At 33.8% G+C, this 9,211-nt stretch overlaps 1 long non-coding RNA gene across 1 annotated transcript in view; it reads left to right on the top strand.

Moving 5' to 3' along the window:
• The first annotated feature begins 6,736 nt into the window (after nt 1-6,736).
• Nucleotides 6,737-9,211, top strand: part of LOC105501667 — a 15,545-nt gene continuing 13,070 nt past the window's right edge. Inside the window, exon 1 of the long non-coding RNA XR_001000221.1 lies at nt 6,737-6,870. This is a non-coding gene — a long non-coding RNA (uncharacterized LOC105501667). The remainder of the gene's footprint in view (nt 6,871-9,211) is intronic.

Raw genomic sequence — 9,211 nt, 5'->3', positions numbered from 1 at the left:
GGGAAAGGGTGGAGCTAAATATAGTGAAAGGAAGATTTCCTTGAGTAAAACTTTTAATATAGTTAAACATCTAAATAAAATTAAAAATCTAAAGCTATCTAATAACTGAGTCCATAATTATTACTATTAGTGGCAGTATCCCTATTTATGATGTTATTTTATGGGTACTGTAGAATAAAGCCAATAAATTAATACATTAATTTTATTAAAAGAAGACATGCCTGTAATCCCAGTGCTTTGGCAGGCAAAGGAAGAAGGATTGCTTGAGGTCAGCCTGAGCAACATAGTGAGGCACCATCCCTACAAAAATGTTTAAAAATTAGGTGGGCCTGGTAGCACAAGCCTGTAGTCCTGGTTATTTAGGAGTCTAAGGCAGGAGGATTGCTTGAGCCTGCTAACTTGAGGCTGCAGTGAGCTATGATCATGCCACTGCATGCCAGCCTGGGTGGCAGAGTGAGATCTCGTCTAAATACATACATACATACATACATACATACATGCATAGTTTTACTAAGAGAAAAAGAGGTACCAATATAAAATACCAGGTAAAAAAATTCTGTTAGTGTTAAAATTTTATTAGAAATATTAGTTTGAATTCTTGATTAAAAACACCAAAAGATATTTCCTGTGTCTGTCCGCTATGAAGGTTTAGAAACAATAATAACCTAGTAGCAATGAGACACCAAATGACCAGATATTCGTTTCTAAGTACAATTGCTGATTATAAGTAATTAATATCTATTATGCCAGAAGCAAAAAAAATACTAAAAGACTCATGAAGTAAAAGGGAGGGGACAACACTGACCTAAAGGGGCCCCTTCAATTCGGGTTAATTTGAGAATCTCCTAGAATAATGACAACATTTGATTATAATCTCCTAAAACTGTGAGTCCAAAACCACAAAACATAAAAAACAAAAAGGAAAAGTCTCCTTTTACAGAAGACTACCAATAGAGCATAGAATAAATGATGAAATTAGATGAAATGTGAGAACTAATGAGTTTATATCTCCCAATGTAAAATCTCTTTTAGGCAATTACTATAAATAGATGTTTAAACCATTGGGTTAAGAATCATTGGGGAAGAGAAACTTTTTGCATCAGTTGTAAATTATTACCCACAGATTACCAGATAATTGCAGAGGAAAAAATTACAAGGAAGAGATATGACAATCACTACTCATACCCAAGTGATCCTGCAGTTAAGCACACAGTGGAGCAGCCTGATATTATGTACCTCCTACGTGTGATGCTGTAGAGTGCACAGCATTATCCATGAGCTGTCATTGCTAAACGACAGATTTTCCCTGAAGGTAATTATGATGAAATAAAATAATGCAAATTCAGACGGCAGAATGTTCTCAAATAAAAATGACCTGACTCTTCAAAACAAAATGTAAAATAATAATAATAATAAAAAACAATAAAGTATTTAAAAATAAGACACAAAAGGCATGTGTTATGGGAAATTCTTGTAGATTAAAATAGACTAAATAGTCATTACAATTAAATGCCATGATGAAACCTCATTTGATCCTGTATCAGGAAACAAACCTAAAAGTTACTTCTAGGACAACTGGGAACATATGATTGTGGACTGAACACTCAATAATCTTATAAAATTATTGTTAACATATATTTTATGTCTGATAATGATATTGTGGTTATGCTGGATAATGTCTTTCTTTTATAAGGTGTTTGCTGATGTATTTATGAGAAATTATTGTATCTGCAATCTACTTTTCAAATCGTTAAAAATTATATGCAGAGAGAAAGAGAGACAGAGCAATGGTGGAGGACAGAAACACTGATGAAGCTAGGTGAAGGGTTTAGAGCTAGTCATTGCATCTTTAAAAAGTTCTCTATAGAGGGGGATTTTTGTAATAATACAAAGTTGGGGAAGGGGAAGGTGTTTGTCTCATATTTACTTTCTGCAGCTCATATTCTGAAAGTTATATTCTTGTTCTTTCCAAACTGTACAAAAACTCCCTCGTTAAGCAGTCAAGCTATAACCACAACAGCAACACCACACCCTCAAGTACAATTGAGTTTTGTATATTGTTCTCTCATTTCGAAGAGCAAACGGCTATTTCTTGCCCTCCCTGTCCATCTCCACACTGTCTCTAAAGGGCAAAAGCCCAGATAAGCAATTTAACAGTTTACATTAACACAGAAGACTTAGTATATGATTTCAGGTTAAGGTGATTTCATAATTGCTATTGCTGTTGTTTTTGCCTATTTACATAATTTTTCCCAGAACAAAAAATTCTATGACACAACTGGGGATTATATAATACAGCTTTAGGAAAAATCTAATTACCTAAAAATTGTAAATGACTCCCATATATGCACATGCTACATTACGTGGATTTGTGGGATATCCTCACAAACTTTTCCATTAGGTAAAAATGCATTTCCTGAAATATTAATGATACCTGTAATTATTTTAGCAACGTTAGTTTTCTCCTTTAGATTAGGTCTGTATAGTGCTAAAACCTACTAATTGTTTAATAAATACATGCTGAGTAAATCACTGAATGTATGGTACTGGAGTCTTGAGGTTCAATATCAGTAATCAATAAATAAATCTTTGAGTATAAAGGAGATGTCTGAGGGAGATGTGTAGAGTTTAAGGGAAGTAAGTCAAAGAAGAAAAATAAACTGAAAGGGGAAAAGGAAGGGTAAAAGAATGGTAATAACTGGAAGCATCAAGAGGGATGTTTCATTCATATTCTTTAATTTTTCTCTTAGTCATATTTCAAATGAGTACTCACTACCTCATAGCTAGAGGCTGCCATATGGGAGAGTGAAACTTATAAAAAAATTCCCTTTATTGCAGAACGTTCTATGAGGCATCACTGCTGGAGAAACTATTAGAGTAAAAAAGAGGTAAGAAGTAAAATAAAACTTGAAGAAAATAGGCAAGAAATAAAACTATAACATCTGTAACAGTTACATCTGTAGTTTAAAAAATGAATGAGCAGACTTAAAAAAATTATACTTTTGATTTTATGTTCTATTAACATACTTGGTTTGATTTCTCATAGACCCTTACTTTAGTATTTCCAATTAGAACCACACTCTTTAAAATTGTGTTTGCTGCATATAAAATAATCATTGTTGTAGCAAATCTTTCAAAAACTAAAGTCAAGGCAATTTAAAGACTTGTGATGGAAAAGAGAGGGGGAGTTAAGTCAAGAAGCAACAATTAAGGAAATGTCTTAAACACCAACTCTATTTTGGTTTTCTTGAGCATTTCCACTCTTTCCACTTGTGTTAGTCACCATCCCGCAGTTTCCTTTCATGTCACTGAAAGTGAGTTAACTCAGAAAATAAAGAGGCATCTGTCTCCATGCTTTCGCTATTCTAAAAACAACTTACATTGCTCGCTACTGCGGCATAGAAGTTTAGTCAGACTCATTTGTTTTTCAAGTACCTTCCACTGTCTGCTCAGAATAAACACTATTGGAAAAAATTTACTATAGTAATCTTATGTGAGTTGTTTCCCTCTCTCTGAATTCAAAACATTTTTTCAGTATATGAGAAAGGCAAACTCAATTATTTTATGCTCAACAGAATTTTATGGAATCCCCTGACAGTTCAGATAAACTACTAAATGAATGTTTATTAGAAGCATGCATGCAAACGATACATTATAGGGAGGAAACTACTCGAAGCAGTTTTTCCACCTGTAAACAAAGTTTGCCTGGGAAGATTTTATTTTATTCCTAGAAAAATGCTATGGATTAGATTGAAAACTAGAGAGTATGTCATTGTAATTTTGTTTGTCTGACTCTGAATCTTGTGTACCCAGGAATGTCTATTCTCATAGATTTTGAATTTAGACCAAGTAAAAACTTGACAATAGACTTGGTGTCTGCTTTTCCCAAACATCATAACTTTTGAAAAACCCATACTATCAGCTGTGGTGAAGACAGGAGATGAGGGAGATAGATAGATAGATAGATAACGGACATAGATAAATAATTTTACTGGCAATTCTACAGTCTCCTATGAATATCTGCACCACTCTTAACAGATTTTAAGGTTTATTTTGTCATCATTGTGAAACCAAAGAATAGGTAGAACTTGCCTAAATTTTCAACAATGGTTTTAACACAAAGTATAACACTTATAACAACATATATTGTATATAATGCCCTTAACTATTTTGATATTAGTTATCTTTTCATTATTTAGGATTCTAATCAATAGAAGAATTGAAGTATATCAGTTAAAAATCTGTTAAGTTAAAAATCTTAGTTTATAATATTTTAAGGAATAGTATATCTGAGTAGAAATACATAGTCATAGAATGACAAGCAATCAGAATAACAATGGAACTTATGTTATATTAGTCCTGGGACATCATCAGATGATTCCAGACATGACCTCAATTGCTCCCCATAATATTATAGCAGTGTCGTGCATATATGAGATAGTAAATATGGAAGTGTGCTTCTAAACAATTTCCTGATAGTGAATGTTTTAAAACTTTTCTGTGACTCTATTTAATAAGTCTGATAAAATTGTAACTAAAAGAAGGACAAAAGAGGAAAAAAAGGTGCAAAAAAGAGGAAGCAGAAGGAAAATAAGATAGAGAAGGATAAAGATAGGGAGAGAGGGAGAGCATGAACCACCACCACCATTATCACCTCCACCATCACAACAACTGGGATAGCGATGTTCCAATGGAGTAGTATTATTATCATTATTACTGCTTAATCTTTATTTCCATTAGCACTCTTAGTGTGACATATGAAAGCTTCCTAAGGAAATAGATTTGAGAAAGCCAACTCGCAAATCTAGTGCTTCATTATATCAGCTGCATAAATTGTTTCCTAATTGGATGCTTATTCATCTTTTAAACATACTACCAGGTATACAATGTTCAGGTGGAAAACCAGTTTAGGTTAATATGTCATGTTATCTATTAGCACGGTAGCTGATTACTAAGTAATGCAAATGTTTAAATTACCAAAAAAAAAAAAACTACATCCTAATAAAATTTAACTTTAATTCTCTAGAAAATACACAAAACAATGCACATTTTCAGGCATCATGGAGCATTTAGACTAACATTTTCCTTCATATTGATGTCAAAGAGAAAGAATCAAAGTGACTTATGTCACCAAAAGAAACAGGAAAGAAATATTATTTTAAACACCTACTCACAGCTGTTACCAAAAGTCATAGTAGATTTACTATCACATCAAATAAAAAAAATCAAAACATTGTTTGTCTTTATTATTTCCCCTACTGTGGGGAAGTAAGTGACCCATGCTAGTCGGTGAATTTTCTTCTGACAAGAGTAGGTTTTGGCATTTATTTTGCATTACTGTCATTCTACGAAGAAACTAGAAAATATAAAATATTTGTATATATTAATTTCAGAAACCAATTGCATAATATTTGTAATGAATATTAAATGCAACAAATTCAAAGTCATAAAGAATTAGATATACTTTTATGTTAAGATGGCTTTTCTGTTAGGCTTATCTTTCAGAATTATAGCATTGAACAAATACATTTATCTGGTTTAGATCTGAATATCTACATTTACATGTGCACGTCTTCATACAAGTCAGACATGCCCACAAATATGCTCCTTTAGTAGTCTGAGCATTTTTGCTGACCTGTTCCAAAATAGAAAGAAAATTATTAAGTAGAAATTCCCCAAGGGGAATCAAGTTTAAGTAATTTAAATGACAGTCTTGTTTAACTTTGCATTTTTCTATAGGAAGTCATCTCCTGATCTTGTCAGAAAGAATTTTTTTTCCTTTGTAACTCAATAAACCCCACATATGCCTTTGTTATAGTAGTCACTTCATTTTCAGTTTATTTTCCTTATTTCTCTCTATTACACACAGAACATAGAATTTTGGTTAGTACTTAATCGCCCATTACACATAGAACATTGTTTAGTACTCAATAATAGATAAATGAATGAACAAAAATTATTATTTAAACTCTATTAGGTTTCACATATGGCAATTCTACAAAAGAGTGCAAGGGAATAATTAAGACACAGAGCCAGTAGTTTATCAACACAGAATTTGGTTCCTTTAAATTAGGTGCTTACCGCATGTTCTCACTCATAGGTGGGAACTGAACAATGAGATCACTTGGACTCGGGAAGGGGAATATCACACACCGGGGCCTATTATGGGGAGGGGGGAGGGGGGAGGGATTGCATTGGGAGTTATATCTGATGTAAATGACGGGTTGATGGGTGCTGATGAGTTGATGGGTGCAGCACACCAACATGGCACAGGTATACATATGTAACAAACCTGTACGTTGTGCACATGTATCCTAGAACTTAAAGTATAATAATGAAAATAAATAAATACATAAATAAATAAATAAATTAAGTGCTTAATATTAATTTGTCAAGTGGATTTATAATTAAATTATGCAAAAATTAAGTGATAATATTATATATTACGGTCTGTAAAATAGTAAGAAAGCATCTTGCACATGTTACAAAAAACAGTAAATATCCACTGTTTTGAGGTGACTTATTTATAAAAATCTCAGTTAATTCCAATTAAGTTGAAAAGTTCTGTTTTGGAAAGATTTTCCCCCACCCTGGCTAAGAAGCATTAATGACAGCTTAATCCTATCACATCTTTTCATGAGAATACTATGTATTGGCAATGACCTCAATTATAATGCTAGTTTATTCTTTTTCTGAAAGATATACCATGAAACTTTTAACTACTCCACTCCCACAACAGGATGTTCTGCTCTGATTGGCAGGGAGAGTTTGAAGGTGGGCTGGCAGAGACTGTGACCGCAACTGACTGCGTTCTGCAGAATTATGGTAATGAAATTGGAAGCCAACTTTCGTGAAGCAGAAACCCTCAAGGTAATTGCCATGTACTATAACTTTTCCTCCCATTTGGAAAACAGAAATAAACAGCACAGTTTCCCCATGAATCTACTTTATTTACCAGTATTGTTTGTGGGGTATACTTTGCCAGTTGACATTACTTTAGTAAACTTATTATTATATGGTGAACACCTGCCCCATAAATATAGAATAGAAAAGCTATATTATATTTGTGTTTGGCGAAATGAAGTGTTACCCAAACTCAGATGTGGTGAAGACCTTTTGTGCTCTCTATATTTATGGGAGCTACATGCCACTTAACATATACCAAATTTGGTAAGCAAACAAGCTTGACTTAAAGTTCAACTTTACATGATCTTTGTGACCGGAGATTGGGTCATTCAGTTTCTAATGTATAGTTTCAACTAAGTTAGAATTCTAAGTATGTTTTAAATTTTAAAAATAAAATGCTAAGTTTCTTACTGAATAGCTAAATATTGAATTGAAAGACTACATCTACACTAGATTGATGGAGTTTTCTCTTATTAGTATAGAAAACTATCAGAAGTTTATTTAGATTAGGTATTACTTAGGAAGATAGCATTAGGAAGTATAGCCTTATATTTTCCTATAGCGACAGGATGTAATGGTGAGAAAGAACAGAAGCCAGAGAGATCTGGACTTGCATTTCTGCTACTTTCTGTATTCTTAGATAACTCACTTCAAATCTCTGAATCCTAATTCTTTGTTTAAAAATATAACTTTATTCTGTAAGTCTGTTTTTTAAGTATTTAGAAATAACATATATAAAGACCAAAAACAATCTCTGGCATAGAAAATTAAAACACATTGTTACCGTGATTGCTGTTAATACTACTACTCTTGTACTTTTAGTAAAATATCTTATAATTTAATTATTATAATATTATACTTTCCATTTGTCTTATTGTGAAGATGGAAATAAAGTTATAATTGCAATCATCAACAACAAAGACATTGTTGAATGTCTACTATGTCCAATTGTAGCTGGATAACAAGACTATGAGAATTGTAAAACCAACACAATGTCCAAACCTCTTTCCTCAAGTCAGCTGGTATTGCCACTGAAAAGGAATTTAGTCTGAACCACCTGGAAGAAGGTATAGCACTAGAACTGAGGGTCAAATACCTTGAATTGATTATCAACAATTTCTTCATTTTTCAAATAAAAAACTGTGACCTATTAATGTAAAAGTAACTGAGAAACAGTTATTGATTCATACACACACACACACACACACACACAAACACACACACACTCTTTCTTCCAGTGCAAAGAAACTACGTATCCAGTGCAAAGAAACTAAAAATCTTGAAAAAAGAGTGGAAGAATTGATAGCTAGACTAATTAATGCAGAGAAGGTCATAAATGAAATGACAGAGATGAAAACCATGACACGAGAAATATGTGACAAATGCACAAGCTTCAGTAACCGACTCGATCAACTGGAAGAAAGAGTATATATTCCAGATAAATGTAATCTTGGTATTCCTAATTTCATGTTGTACTTCCAAGTTACAAAACAAAACATAAACCAATCTAGCATGCCCATAAATAGAGTCTGAACATAATTCTCTGCTCTCCTCAGACTGGAGAAAACAATGTTACCAGATAAAAATATAGTGAATGACTGTCTTAACAGCGAAATTGAGGAACCTGTTTCCTCAGTTAAATTCAATGTGAATTTCCTTACTTTTTATTTCATTTAGAAGCAGAATTTCTCATGAAGAATATACTGTAAAGAATGTCTTTATATTATACTCACATTATTAGTCATACTCATGTGCAATGGAATATTCTACAACAATTTTTTTAAAAAATCTGAGGTAGCTTTACATGAACTAATGTGAGCAAATCCCAAGACATGTTAGGGGAATAAAACAAGACTTTACAACAATGATCTAACCCCAAGGCAGCAGCGAGGCTGGGGGAGGGGCGCCCGCCATTGCTGAGGCTTAAGTAGGTAAACAAAGCCGCTGGGAAGCTGGAACTGGGTGGAGCTCACAGCAGCTCAAGGAAACCTGCCTGTCTCTGTAGACTCCACCTCTGGGGACAGGGCACAGCTAAACAACAACAACAACAAAAGCAGCAGAAACCTCTGCAGACGCAAACGACTCTGTCTGACAGGTTTGAAGAGAGCCATAGATCTCCCAGCGTGGAGGTTGAGATCTGAGAAGGGACAGACTGCCTGCTCAAGTGGGTCCCTGACCCCTGAGTAGCCTAACTGGGAAACATCCCCTACTAGGGGCAGTCTGACACCCCACACCTCACAGGAGTACGCTCCTGAGAGGAGGCTTCCAAAGTAAGAATCAGACAGGTACACTCGCTGTTCAGCAA

Source organism: Colobus angolensis, unplaced genomic scaffold, assembly GCF_000951035.1.
Source record: "Colobus angolensis palliatus isolate OR3802 unplaced genomic scaffold, Cang.pa_1.0 Scaffold74, whole genome shotgun sequence".
Classification (NCBI taxonomy): Eukaryota; Metazoa; Chordata; class Mammalia; order Primates; family Cercopithecidae; genus Colobus; species Colobus angolensis.
This window is presented reverse-complemented; position numbering and strand designations above follow the sequence as displayed.